At 59.2% G+C, this 13,428-nt stretch overlaps 1 pseudogene; it reads right to left on the reverse strand.

The window, feature by feature from the left end:
* Nucleotides 1–8,028: 8,028 nt before the first annotated feature.
* LOC101435190 (mastin-like) overlaps nt 8,029–13,428 on the reverse strand; it is a 41,711-nt pseudogene continuing 36,311 nt past the window's right edge.

Here is a 13,428-nt window from a genome sequence, read left to right on the forward strand (position 1 = left end):
TTCCCGTGAACGGTGGAGGAAGAGACAGCTGTCCACCAGCTCAGCTACTGACCAGTGGGCTCGGCTGGCTAAAGCCTCGTCCTCGCAGCAGCCAGGGTCCCAGCCTGTCCCCGCGGGAAAGGGTCTGCTGCTCGCCAGGGAACTCCACCCCCGCCGGAGGGGAAGCGGGGCTGACTGAGGTCAGTGGCCCTGGGGACCCGCTTCCTTCCACAGGATGGCGCAGCCCTCGCCTGGCTCCAGCCCCGCCTCCAGCAGGGGGAAGCGGGGCCTGCGCCAGGTGCTCCAGGCAGCCGCAGGTGCTCTGCACTGGCACTGAGTAGTGGGTCACAGGGGGCTGCATCCCCGCACCCCAGCAGGAGAGAAGAGGAGCTGGGCGTCCTGGGCCTCTCTCGTCCATGGCAGGAGCTTTCAGCCCATGGGAACTGGTTCACCGAGTGCCTTCGAGTCCATCTCCACCTCTGTCCCCCCATAGGACAGGAGGGGGCTGGGGCCCCTCGGCCCTCAGGGCAGCTGCAGGTGGATTCAGCCAGCACAGCTTAGGTTGTAGGGCGCTCCCGAGGGTCCACTCCCGCCCCCGGCAGGGAGGGAGACTGGAGCTTCGTCAGTTTACCTGCAGCACTGTGGTCATGTTGGACCCACACGGCATGGATTGCTGCCACAACTCAGCTCCAGCCCCGCCCACAGGAGGGAGGAGGGCTGTGAAGCTTCATCTGTGTCTGCGGACTTCGCTTTTTTTAAAAGATTTATTTATTTATTTATTTCTCTCCCCTCCCCCCCCACCCCAGTAGTCTGTTCTCTGCCTCTATTTGCTGCGTCTTCTAGGTCCGCTTCTGTTGTTGTCAGTGGCACGGGAATCTGCGTCTCTTTTTGTTGCGTCATCTTGTTGTGTCAGCTCTCCGTGTGTGTGGTGCCATTCCTGGGCAGGCTGCACTTTCTTTGGCACTGAGCAGCTCTCCTTACGGGGCGCACTCTTTGCATGTGGGGCTCCCCTATGCAGGGGACACCCCTGCGTGGCAGGGCACTTCTTGTGTGCATCAGCAATGCACATGGGCCAGCTCCACACGGGTCAAGGAGGCCCGGAGTTTGAACCATGGACCTGCCATGTGGTAGGTGGACGCCCTAACTACTGGGCCAAGTCCGCCGCCCCCAACTTGGATTTTAATACACAGCTGCAGCTCTGTCCCTCCCCTCTGTGCAAGAAGGTTCATCAATTCCTGGGGCAACGTGGGAACCTCAGCCTCCACATCTTTCAGCACCACCTACATCCTCGACTCCTACTACACAAGAGGCCAGCGAGAAAAGACAAGAAAGCCCTCAAGTAAAGGGAGAAACTGCACCCAGAATAAATACATCTAGCGAGCCAGATGCAGAAACACCAACAAAAAATTACAATCCAGACGAAGAAACAGGAAGGTATGGCCCAGTTCAAGGAACAAGATAAGCCTGAGATGACATAAAGGAGTTGAGACAAATAGTCATAGATGTTCAAACAAATGTAAATGATGGACTCTAGTTAATGGTGCAATTATAAAAATGTTCTTTCATGAGTTTTAACAAATGTAGCACATTATTGCAAGGTGTTAACAACAGGATAGTTACAAGGGAGCTCTGTACTTTAGGCATGATTTTTCTGTAACTTTTCTAATTAAAAAAATCACACGTGGAGTTTTGCTTTCTGGAATAATGAAATAATTCTAAATTTTTATGATGATGAATGCACAACATTGTGATTATACTAAAAGCCATTGATTATTCACTTTATATAAATCATCGAGTATGTGAATATATCTCAATAAAACTGCTTAATAAATAAACAAATAAACAACTGTGCAACAATAGCCAGGGATAGCACCTATGTACAGCAGGGGAGACAGAGAGAGATTGAGAGGTGAAGAATTTTCCTGTTTGTCTGTGTTTTGTTTATTATTATTATTATTATGGAAATAATGAAAATGCTCTAATAATGATTGAAGTGATGAATGCACAACTATGTGATTATACCAAGTACTATTGGTTGTACACTTTGGATAATTGTATGCTTTATAATATGATTCAATAAAATTAATTTGTTAAAATTCACAAAAACAGAAAGACACAACATATCAAAACTTGTGGTAAGGAGCACATGTGGCTCAAGCATTTGAGCTCCCTCCTCCCATACGGGAGGTCCTGTGTTCAATTTCTGATGCCTCCTAAAGAAAACAAACAATGAGCAGAAAACCAAGAAGTGAAACAAAGAGCAAAAAATCCACAAGCAAACAGACAAGGGAGCCAACAGGAGAGCCAATGTGGCTCAGTGCTTGAGCGCTGGCCTCCCACATATGAGGTTCCAGGTTCAACCCCCAGTCCTGGTATCTCAAAAAAACAAAACAAAACTTTGTGGAATGTATTGACATCGTGCTCAGAAAAAAAGTTATAGTTCCAAATCCATATATTAGAAAAAAGAATGAGGTTTTAAATTAATGATGTAAACGTCCACATGTAGAAGGAAGAGCAAAACTGCTGATTGAATCCAAAGAATCAGGGGGAAAAAAACACCAAAAACGAAGAAACAAACAACAAAACCAGAGCAGGGAGTAAACAAGGAGGGAAAATTGCGAGAGACTAGTGGATTCCCCCTGCAGCCCCAGGCCCACCCCCTGCCCCCATGCATGTATGCACGTGCGTGCACGCGGGCTGTTGCTGACACGTGTCCCGATCCACCTGCTCGTTGTCGTTCCTGCACTGTGCTCGGTCTCCATGGCTGGCAGCCAATGGCCACAGGAGAAGGGCTTCAGAGAACAGACACGTGGCAGCCCATGATCGCAAGCCCACTCATCCAGGTGGGCTTGGCCGCCCGCTCCCTCAGTGCCGCAGGGCTGAGCCGCAGGTGTGGGTGGGTGGGGCTCTTACCTGGACAGGGAAGAATCCTGTGTTGCAGCAAAGCCAGGAGTTCTCAGTGGCAGAAAAACCCAAACGGCGCTTGGAGAGGTGGAGGAACAGATTTATTATGTGCAGGCCCAGAGGAGAGTCGATCTCCAGATTCTGAGCCCCGTTTCTCAGTTTTCATAGGTTTATATAGCATTTTATGTGGGACTAGCATGGCTCTCACTCACTGTCTAATGCGTTGCTAGGCAAAATTTTGCAAGCAGGTTTACAGAAGCAGAAGGCAGGGGCAAGGTCAAGTTCTCTTAGACTGATTACAGAAGTGGGGGGCAGGAATGGTTCATTGGATTATAGAAGTGGGGGGCAGCTGTGGCTCGTTAGTCTCTTGCAAGGCCATGCTTTTTATTTCTCAACATTTCTCCCCCTTTGATGCCCTTATAATTTTTATAGGGCATCACTTGTGCTAAGTGGAAAAAGAACTTAAGGTAGCGAAGCATTTTATAAGACATAAGTACGTTATTAAGATCAGTATTTTAAAACTACACTCCGGTTTCTGGGAGCTGTGGTTGTTAGTTTAGTCTCCAACAGTAAGTTGAGCAGTTTGAAGAGAGGCAGGAACCACGGGGAACAGGAGGCCAGCTCGTCATGTGATGGCAATTCCCAGAGGCACTGGGCAATTCAGATTTTCAAGAGACAGCCAGTACAGGGTGAGGTATCCAGGCATCTTGTTTTTCATTGGAGTGTGCCTTTCTCATTCTAGTATGAAGAATCCAAGGGGCAATACATGAAACTTTGAGAGCAGTGGGGGTTATAAGGATAAGAGTATGTGGGCACATCCAGGTGGGCTGGAGAGGTTCCTTTTTCCAGGTCTTTACCCAAACTAGATCTCTGGTTAAGTGTGGGTGCACTGGGTGGCCTAATGGGATGGGATCCCAAGACAGGATAGTTTTGTGTATTTGAGCTAGGGTTTTTTAACTGCTGGAGGGTGGAACTTTGGCCAGTTGCTCCTAGGTATCTGAGATTTCCCTGGAAGGTTTGAATAATTGGGGATGGTCATTCAAACAGAATTTCAAAAGGTGACTCTCCTGAGGGTCTGGGGGTGCATCTGACTTTAAGGAGGGCGAATGGGAGCAGCTTTACTCATGGCAGGCCAGTTTCGTGTTTGTTTTTGTTTTTTACAGAACTTGGCTAGGGTGGTTTTGAGGGTTCGATTCATGTGTTTTCCTTTCCCTGAGCTCTGGGGCCTATAAGCTGTGTGGAGTTTCCACTTAATTTCTAACATTTTTCTAGCTTTGGACGATGGCTGCTATGAAAGCCGGGCCATTGTCACTGCCTATGGATAAGGGCATCCCATGCCGGGGAACTGTTTCTCGGAGCAAAGGTTTAGTTACTTTTTTGCTTTTTCATTGGGGGTGGGAAAGGCTTTGACCCAGCCTGAGAAGGTGCACACTAGTACTCCTAAGCACCTACCTCCTCAGCTTGGGCTTACCTCTGTGAAGTCCATTGTTAAGTCTTTAAAAGGGGCAGTTCCTGCGTGCTGGACGCCGGCCGGGGTCTGGGGAGCTTGGGAGGGGCTGCTTCTAGCTCAGGTTTGGCATCAGCTGTTAACGGTGGTGCAGAGCGAGGCCATCCGGGCAATACAGTAACATTTCCCGAGCAGGGCTCCTACAGCAGTCTTTCCCAGGTGGTGAGCTGGTGGTATCGTTGAACCAGGGGGTAGGTGCCCCCTTTGGGAGGACGATTCGGCCATCTGGGAGTAGGCAGCTTCCCTCCGGGGTCTGGTGTGCTTTTGAGGTGATGAACTTTGTATACCTAACTTGTTGCTGGCAAATCTGAGGCTTTTTCCAGGATACTTTATAGCCAGTTGGCACTAGAAGTTGCAAAAGGGCCCGAGTTTCCTCCCAGCAATTTTCTTCCATTTTGCTAGCCAGCAGGAGGTCATCTACATGCTGAAGGAGAGCACATTTTAAGTCCTTCCATGGGTAGCAGTTGAGATCTGCTGCTAGGGCTTCTCCAAAGGGAGTGGTGGGGGTTGAAGCCCTGTGGGAGCCGAGTCCAAGTTCACTGAGTCTTTTGTTGAGTTTGGGATTCTCCCATTCAAAAGCAAATAGGGATTGGCTCTGGGGAGCCGCTCACAGGCAGAGAAAAGCATCCTTTCAGTTCAGACAAGGAAACCAGGCAGCCCCGGGGGGGAACTGCCCCATTGAGGCGTAGGGGTCAGGCACAGGCGCAGGCTGACGGCATGCTGCTGACGGCCCACAAGGCGGGGACTGGTCCATCCCCCATCGAGCTTTTTACTGGCAGCAATGGAGTGTTCCAGGGAAAGGTGCTCCCTGCTTTTTGGGGTGGCGCTCCTTGATCGGCGGGGTCTGGATTCCTGAAGGCTGCTGCTAACAGGGAGACCTGCTGTTTCATCCGCTTTTTTGCTTCCCTTTCAACAGTTTTGCCCACTTGATGAATACTTTGTTTGGGACTTCAAGGAGCTGGGAGGTGTTCATCTCTGCAACCCATTTAGCTCTTGAGTTTCCGTCTGATGTCTGGCACTGCCTGGGCGATGAAAGCCGCACTGACACCCTCTGGTTTTCCAGCTTCTGGGTTGAAGGGGACGCAGATCCTGAAGGCTTTGCAGAGTTGCTCATAAAAATCTCCCCGAGGTTCTTCAGGCTTTTGAGTGACGGGTGTCATTTTGGTGTTTGTGGCCACCTCGCCCCTTCCCGTACCCCCCAGGAGGGCTTCTCGATACCGCTGAAGGGCAGCCCGCCCCTGACCTGTGTGAAGTCGCAGGCTGGTTGAGCGTCCAGTGCCGCCTCTCGGGCCCACTCCTCTGGCTGCAAGACACCTGGGGCGTGTTTCTGTAGCCACTTTCTGGCCTCCGCGGGTCCCGCGTCTCCTCCGTGGTGACCAGGGTTACGAGAAGTGGGAGCATCAGCCCTAGTGGGGCGGGGGCTTGGAAATGGGCTCCACGAGGCCGCTAAGCGCCTGAGGCTTTTCTGAACGGGGAGGGCTGTGGGGCTTCCTGTGTGAGACCTGCAGGTGTGAAGGGCGGGTAAGCAGGCTTGGCCTCCCGGGGGGACAGCCCCGTCTGCACCCATCTGGGCTGGACCCTGCGATTCGCGGAGGGCACCTGAAGCGCAGGCTGTGCTGACCGATGTCTCCTCCCAGGGGGTCAGGACCCCCCTCCGGGAGCTGAGGGGTCCGGGGTGGCTGAAGGTGGAGGGGTCTCTGGGAGATCTGCCTGTGGAGGCTCCAGGCAGGGAGACGCCTGAATGGCCGGGACCCGCGGCAGGACAACGGGGTTTGCTTCGGGGATTGTTGCAGAGCGACAGGCCTTCCAGGTCTGCCATTGAGTCACCAGGGCCCTGTTCCGTCCCTTCCTCCCAACACAGGATCCAACCCAAGGGGGCGGGGTTTGGGCCACTTCTAACTAGACATTTACGTAGGGAAACTGCTCAGGGTGGCCGGGGGTCCCAGTGGCTGCCCGCCAAACTGCACAAACCTTGGCCACCTCCAGGGTTCCCTCTGAGGGCCAGTTAACACCACACTTAGGCCACGCCAACTCACAGAGTGCGGAGAGTTCTGGGGACACACGGACACCATAATCCCCGGAAAAAAACCTTCTGTGAAGCATTTTTTTAACATACAGTCCAAGACTATGAGTTTGGATTGTGATGACCCCATCCCTGAGCTGGTGTCGCAGGACAAACCAAGGAGGGAACCTCTCATGGGGCCACTCAGAGGCCCGCCTGTCCACGTCTCTCGTGAGAACTTGGGCTCGTCTTAGCTGAGGCGTCCGTGTAGACTCGGGATTGGCCGTTATGCCGTATGGCGTAGCCGTGGGGCGCAGGTTGGGGCCCACTCGGACTCCACAGCACAGGCCGTGGGGCCACAGACTGGATCAGCAGAGGCCTCTGCCGTCCCCAGTCACTCCCTCAGTCACTCAGAGGCTCCACGGTCCCACCCAAGGGACTGCCCTGTCCTGGAACCTCGAATCTCGAGATTTTGGGAGGTGATCAGTCTTTCCTTCTGTCCGGAGACGGGCCTGACTGGGGCTCAGGACCCCGGGGCTTTACCTTTCCGACGTCTCCTGATGTTCCATCCACCTCTCACCGAGTCAGGCTGGGGGGACGCGGCCCACAGGGGTCCTTTCCCCAAAGGAGGCCCCGCAAGGGGACAGGTGGCGCCACCTTGCTGGCGTGGAGATCTCCGCCAGCCGCGCCCACCCATCGCACATCAGAAACTGAAAGGGCCTGCTGGGCTGGGTTTCTGGTCAGGGAAGGAAATGTTGCAGCAAAGCCAGGAGTGCTGACTGGACGCTTGGCCCTTTAGGTCCAGGTGGGCAGCTCAGGCTCCACGAGCATGACCAGCTGACGGGGGTGTCTCAGGCCATCCGGCACCCCAAGTTCAATGCCGGCCTGTCTGCTGAGGGGGGCTTGGAGATGTCTTGTTGATACCAGGAAAAAATAGAAAACTGAGACCTTGAGAAAAAGTGACTCAGCAGGGGGTGCTGGGGCCAGGGGCTGGGGGTTCCAGGCTTGTGTCCATTTTGGGGTGACAGGGGGGGACGAGGCCTCGGCCAGGAACACATAAAGTGGCGTCTTTCGTTGCAAACAAGATCCCAGGATCCACGGGTCTGACCCCAACTCCAGGAATAGAGAGATGGAAAAACTGAGTGATGGAGAGAAAGGAGGAAAGAGGGAAGGGGAATGAGAGAAGAGGGGGTGGGAGGGAGGGGGGATGGCAAAGGGGAGACCTGAGTGCAGGGGCTGCTGAGTCTGGGGGACCAGCCACCCCACCCCCGCATGGCCAGCACAGGAGGAGGACACGAGGTGCAAACACCCAGGCTGGCCCCGCCTTCCTGGCCCCCAGAGCCCCCCAGAGTCCCCGGCTACACCCACAGACAAGGACACCAAGTGCCAGCTACTTCCACCGAGTTTAATAGGCACAGACGGGTGGGTATATTGGTGGTCCTGGGCCATCTCCACCCCCCTGTGGGACACAGAGCCTGGGAGCCTGTCCCCTGCCTCTGCTCCCCGCTGTCCGGGAAGGCCAGCACGCTGGAGCCAGGGGCAGAGGGCGGGGAGCAGGGGCCGGGGGCAGCGCCGTGGGGAGCAGAAGGCTGAGCCCCGGGGAGAAGCGCAAGGGCCGCGCCCGGACGCGCCTCGGTCAGGGCTGCAGGGGGAAGTGCTGGTGGATCCAGGGCACGTAGGACGACACTCGGGTGTAGATCCCGGGGTAGTTGGGAAGTCCACAGCCATGCCCAAAGCTCACCACACCCACCTGGAGCCAGGTGCTCTTCATATAACAGACCAGGGGGCCCCCTGAGTCTTCCTGTGGGGAGGGGAGCAGGTCAGCCCCAGTGCCCACGTCCCCCCTGCCCTGAGGCTCTGGCCCCTCCTCAGGTGCACCTGGCAGAGGTCGGGGCGCCTCACCTGGCAGGAGTCCCGGAGCCTGGCGCCTGCACACAGCATGTCCTCTGTGATGGGGATGTCCACCTGCTGGTACTGCCTCCTGCAGCGCTCATTGCTCACGATGGGGACTTCCACCTGCTGCAGGTTCCAGGGGGGAGGCAGGGGACCTGTGGGGAGAGGGCGAGTGAGGCGCCCACCCCTCCCCTCACCTGCTCAGACCTCGGCACCTGGCTGGAGGGGGCAGGGCAGGAGGTGCTCCATGGCAGAGGGGGGAACCTGCAACCACTTGCCTACAACCACGTATCCTGAAAGAATCCTTTTTGTTTCCAGAGCCTCGTTTCCCCTCCGTGCCCCATCTTAGGTAGGCATGATGAAAGAATCCCAAGTGTGCCTGCAGCTCCCACACATAGAGGGTGCAGGGCAGGTGCCCCAGCCCAGGAGCCACACCCATGGGAAGCCCGAGGACAGCTGAGGGGACCTTCCCCCAGGCCACGTGTTCCCTGGAGCAGGAGAGCCTCAGGGGCCGGGACAGGGACACGGGAGGACCCAGGGGCGGTGAGCCGAGCATGCAGCCCTGGGGTGGGCCACCTCAGAAGGGGAGCAGCAGCCTCCTCTTGGGGTGTCGGGGGCTGAGTGTGGCCTCGGGTCCCCCAGAACTGGCCCAGCAGGGCCCCGGGTCCTGGGCAGCTGCGTGAACCTGCCCACCCACTCCCCGGGGTCCAAAAGGCAGGCACCGAGGTCTTCTCAAGAAAGACCCCCTGCCCCTCCCAGCCGCTGGCCCTGGGCAGCCCACCCACGGCCTCTCCGCGGCGATCCTGGCACTTACGTTTTGACTCAATGTACCCCAGCTGGTGACCAAGTAGGACATCTCAGGGATGCTCAGAGCGGCGGGCGGGAGGGTGACGGGTCTGACGTACTTCGAGACTGTAACGAGGGCCTCCAGTTTCAGCAGGGCGATGTCTGCAGCCCCCGCGGCTGACAGACTGGCGTTGAACTTGGGATGCCAGATGATCTGAGTTACCCTCATCAGCTGGTCATGCTCGTAGAGCCTCAGCTGCCCAACTTGAACCCTAACTACCCAAGCTTCCAATGTTGTCCTGGGGCGGGGGTGCAGGGGAGACCAGAAGCTTCTCAGAGGGAGCCTTGTGGGGGGGTCTCAGGGGCCTGGGCTCAGCCCAGAGCAGGGACCTCCCAGTGTCTCAGAGCCAGGGACAGCCCAGACCCTGGAGAGAGGGTGCCCCGAACCTGACCCACCCCACCCCAGGAACCTGAGCCCCCACTTCCCCCCCCATACTGCAAGGGGTCGGGGGTCACTCATGGTTCAACACAGTGGGCAGCAGTCAGCACCCACTGGGGGTGGATGAGGGAGCCCCCGCATACGTGCATCCACCACTCGTGAACTACCATAAAGATCCTAAGGCTGCCAGGGCCACTTGCCAGTGGGGGCATCCCAACCCCCACGATGCCCACAGGCTCGGCCCCTGGGCCCCGGGCTGGGTGAACAGAGCGAGGAGTGAGCAGGGACCAGGGACCGCCCCCCCAGCAGCCTAGCTGGCCTCTCAGCCCCCCAGGAGGTGCCACCCTTGTCCCCCTCCCCGGGCTGGTGCTGAGGGGACAGGGCAGCTGGGCAGGGTCAGGGCCGGGGTCGGGACTCACCCAGAAAGGCGAGGACGGAGCCCCCCAGGCAGGGCAGGGCCAGGAGCAGCAGCCGCAGCATCTGCAGAGGAGGCGGGGTGGGGGGGGGGGGGCGCCAGGGCGCCCCGGCTGGGGTGGGGGCGGGGCCCTTACCTTCCCAGGTCTGTGCCACCTGCTGCTCTGGGGCGCGGGCGCCCCTTTATCCCCCAGCACAGGATGCGAGGGGGGGGCGGAGGCCAAAGTTCCTGCGGGGCGGGGCCTGCGGCATCGGGGCTTCCTGTGGCTGCTCCCGTGGAGATGGGGGGCTCCTCTAGCCACGCGTGTGACCCGCGACCTCGGGGTGGCAGGGACCCTGCGCTGGGCGGCAGGAGAGAAGCAGCCCTGCCCCCCAGGAGGGAGCCGGACGGTGGCCTGCGGACCCCAAACGCAGGGAACAACAGGGCAGGGTCACGGGGACCCCGGGGCGGGCCTGGAGCCGCACGCGCCCCTGGAGGGAGGCACCCGCGCGCTGCTCGCAGGGACCCGACCCCGGCCCCTCGCGGGCTCCCGTGGGCGCTGCTGAGCCTCCTTCCGCTTCGCCAGCTGGGCCTGAGCCCTGGGACTGGGCGTTTGGAGGCCCCGGTCCCCCCTGCCCAGAGCGCCCCGCGTGTCCCTCGACCCGCATATCCCCCCACCCCCGGCTGGAGGCTGGGCGACCCCAAGGGCCACTGGGCCGCAGTTCCGCCTGTGACCACACGGGGGCGCGCGGGGGCTCGCCACCCGGACCCGGACCACCAGGAAGTCGGGTTCGTGGAGAGCCCCGCGTGCCAGTGAGCGTCAGGGCGGGACTCCTGGGGGTCCCCCAAAGCCAGATGGACAAACGGCCCCTGCGGCAGCGCGGCTTTTCTTCGGAGATACGGAGGGGTTCAGGGTTAAGACCATTTCTAGACGTGATGGTGTGCATTGTCCGAGCACCTGTGGGACGTGTGTGCCTCAGTGTCCCCAGTGTGGCCCCCGTGGGCCCTAGGACGAGGGTCACCGCAGGTCCTCGAGCCACACCCTCGGCTGGACATGAAGCCCGGGAAGCCCCATCCCTGGGCCCCGCCCTGAACTGCTTTCCTGTCCCTGCTCCAAGCAGCGGGGGGCTGGGGGCGCCTGGGTGCAGCCCCTGGGCCGGTTCCTCCTGGAGCTGACCTGGGCAGGGACCCTGAGGGGGCAGGACGCGCTGGGAGGAGGAGGGGTGTGGCGGGAGGGAGGGGCACTGGGGGCTGCCGGGGGCCTCTGGGGGCGCCTGGAGCCCAGACCCGCCGGGGCAGCCTGGGGGCCGCTGTAGATGTGCCTCGGGGTCTCCATCCTCGGGGAGGGGCCTGAGCTCCAGCCCACCCAGCTGGGGCAGGAGACGGGGTGACCCCATTTCCTCCCGAGGCCTCAGATCAAGGCACACGGTGGCCCTGGAGCCCCCGAGGCAGTGCGGACCCCGGGAGGGGCGGGGCCTCCAGCCCTGCTGCTCAGACAACCCCGGTCAGAGGGGGCTCCTGCAGGGGACGCCGTCCTGGAACAGGGGGCTCTGCAGGGCGGGGCAGGGGGGCCCCCAGGACATGCTCTGCTCTGCTCAGAGCCAGGCGGGCTGCACGTGGCAGAGGCGGCACCTGGAGACGCCGCGCTCCCTGAGTGGAGGGGAAGGCGAGGAGGACAGGTCGCCGTGGCTGACCGCGGGGAGCCCCAGGAGGAGCCCCACGTTTTGCAAGAAGTTCTGCGCCACGTCTGCCGCCCCCTGGCCACACGTGCAGCTGCTCATGTGCACGGACGAGAAATCCCGTGGCCCTTTCAAAGACGCGAAGAGCCGTCGCCGGATCCTTCCTGCGCGCACCGCCCAGCAGAGGCCAAGGGGGCTACGAGGCCCCCACGGGGGACGTGAGCCCTGAGGGAGGACAGCTGAAACCCTGAATGCTCCCCCTAAAGTCGGGGTGACCTGTTAGAGGAAAGCCCCGAGGGCAGCGCTGGGCACTGGGCTCAGGTGGAGGTTAACTCCTCCAGGGGAGACACGCTGACCTCTGGGTGACACTGACGGGCCTAAAGTGACTTGAGCGGCATCAAGTGGTGACAAACAGGCCCTGAAAATATCATTGTGGGAATCCAGACCCATTCGGGAGCACCCCAGGAATGCTCCCTCGGGAGTCCATTCTCTGTTTCCACGCACACGTAAGGGCTGAGGACCTCGTCATCCACAGGTGCCTTGAGCAGACCCTGAGGGCTGAAGGGAGCGCGTGTCAGAGCCAGGCGCTGAGCAGCGGGTCCAAAGAGACCTCGTCCCTGCAGAGGGCGGCTGCGACCTGGAGAAACGATCGCACCAGCGCCGCGGCTCCTCGAAGTCGTTCTCTACCAGCCCTGGTCATTGGCTGCTGTGCACGGCGTTTCAGCCAAGGCAAGAGCAGTCTCTCCTCTTTCTCGGTGATTCTCACAAAGTGCTCTTTCACCGAAAACAAATAAAAATGAAAATAAAATATAAAGTCAGGGGCGAGGCGGCCCCAGGCCTCGCGGCCGTCCTTTGCTGCTTCTCCCTCCAGCTTTGCCGCTGGCCAGCGCGTCCCCGGGCGTCCGGAGGTGGCTCCCGCACCTGCTCCTCGGGTCGGGCTGAGGCTGGTGAGGCCCCGGGACGCGGGGGGTGGCCGTGGCCCGGCTCGTCCCCTGAGCCCCACGGCCCACAGGAGCCCCACGGAGCCCACTGCTCCGTGCGTGCCCGGCGTGGAGTGTGGCTGATACACTGGCTGGATAAGGGCATCTCAGAGGGGCTCTAATTTGCTTTTACCACCCAGTGAAACGTACACTGGAAGCTGGAGTTTGTTACCATAGATTAGATCAGGAGAGGTGGGGAGGGAGGGAGAGAGAGAGAGGAAGAAAGAGAGTCTAAGACTGGCTGGGCCAGTGTAGACGGTTCTGGGGAGAATTCGGATGACTTGGTCTCTTCTTGGAGGAAGTATCAGGTGGGTCTTTATGCCAGAAAACCTTCCCTGGGGGCCGCCAGGGGCCGGGGAGGCTCCTTGGTGGGGAGCATGGAGGGGGCTCTAAGACAGGATCAAGGCAAAAGAGGCGCCAGGCGAGGAGGGGCCGGGGCAGAGTTGGGGCCAGGTCACGTGAGTGGAGTGCAGGGCGGAGGCTCAACGCTGAGACCCCAGCACTGAGAAGCCGCGGGGGCTTCGTGACTCACACTGGGAAGAGCCGTCACGGGCGGGGGCAGGGGCCACCACCCCACAGCCCAAGGCGTATCCACGAGTGAGCGAGAAGAGGGTCAGCGCAGATGGCTGGGATGCAGGGCGTGTCGGGGAAGAGGAGCCCGGGGCCCTGGACTAGCCGTCTGCGTGGCGCAGGGAGCCGGGCGAACCCTGTCGGGGGACCCTCCTCGTGTCAGATCCCCCACCCACCCCCCAGAGGGCAGGGGGTTGGGGCGATGGAAGCCGCTCATGTCACGATCGTGGAGGTGGCTCGACGGTGCACATTTGCCAAAACCTGTCACACTGCGCCCTTGAAATGGGTGAGGGTC

Source organism: Dasypus novemcinctus, chromosome 23 (assembly GCF_030445035.2).
Source record: "Dasypus novemcinctus isolate mDasNov1 chromosome 23, mDasNov1.1.hap2, whole genome shotgun sequence".
In the NCBI taxonomy this organism is placed as follows: Eukaryota; Metazoa; Chordata; class Mammalia; order Cingulata; family Dasypodidae; genus Dasypus; species Dasypus novemcinctus.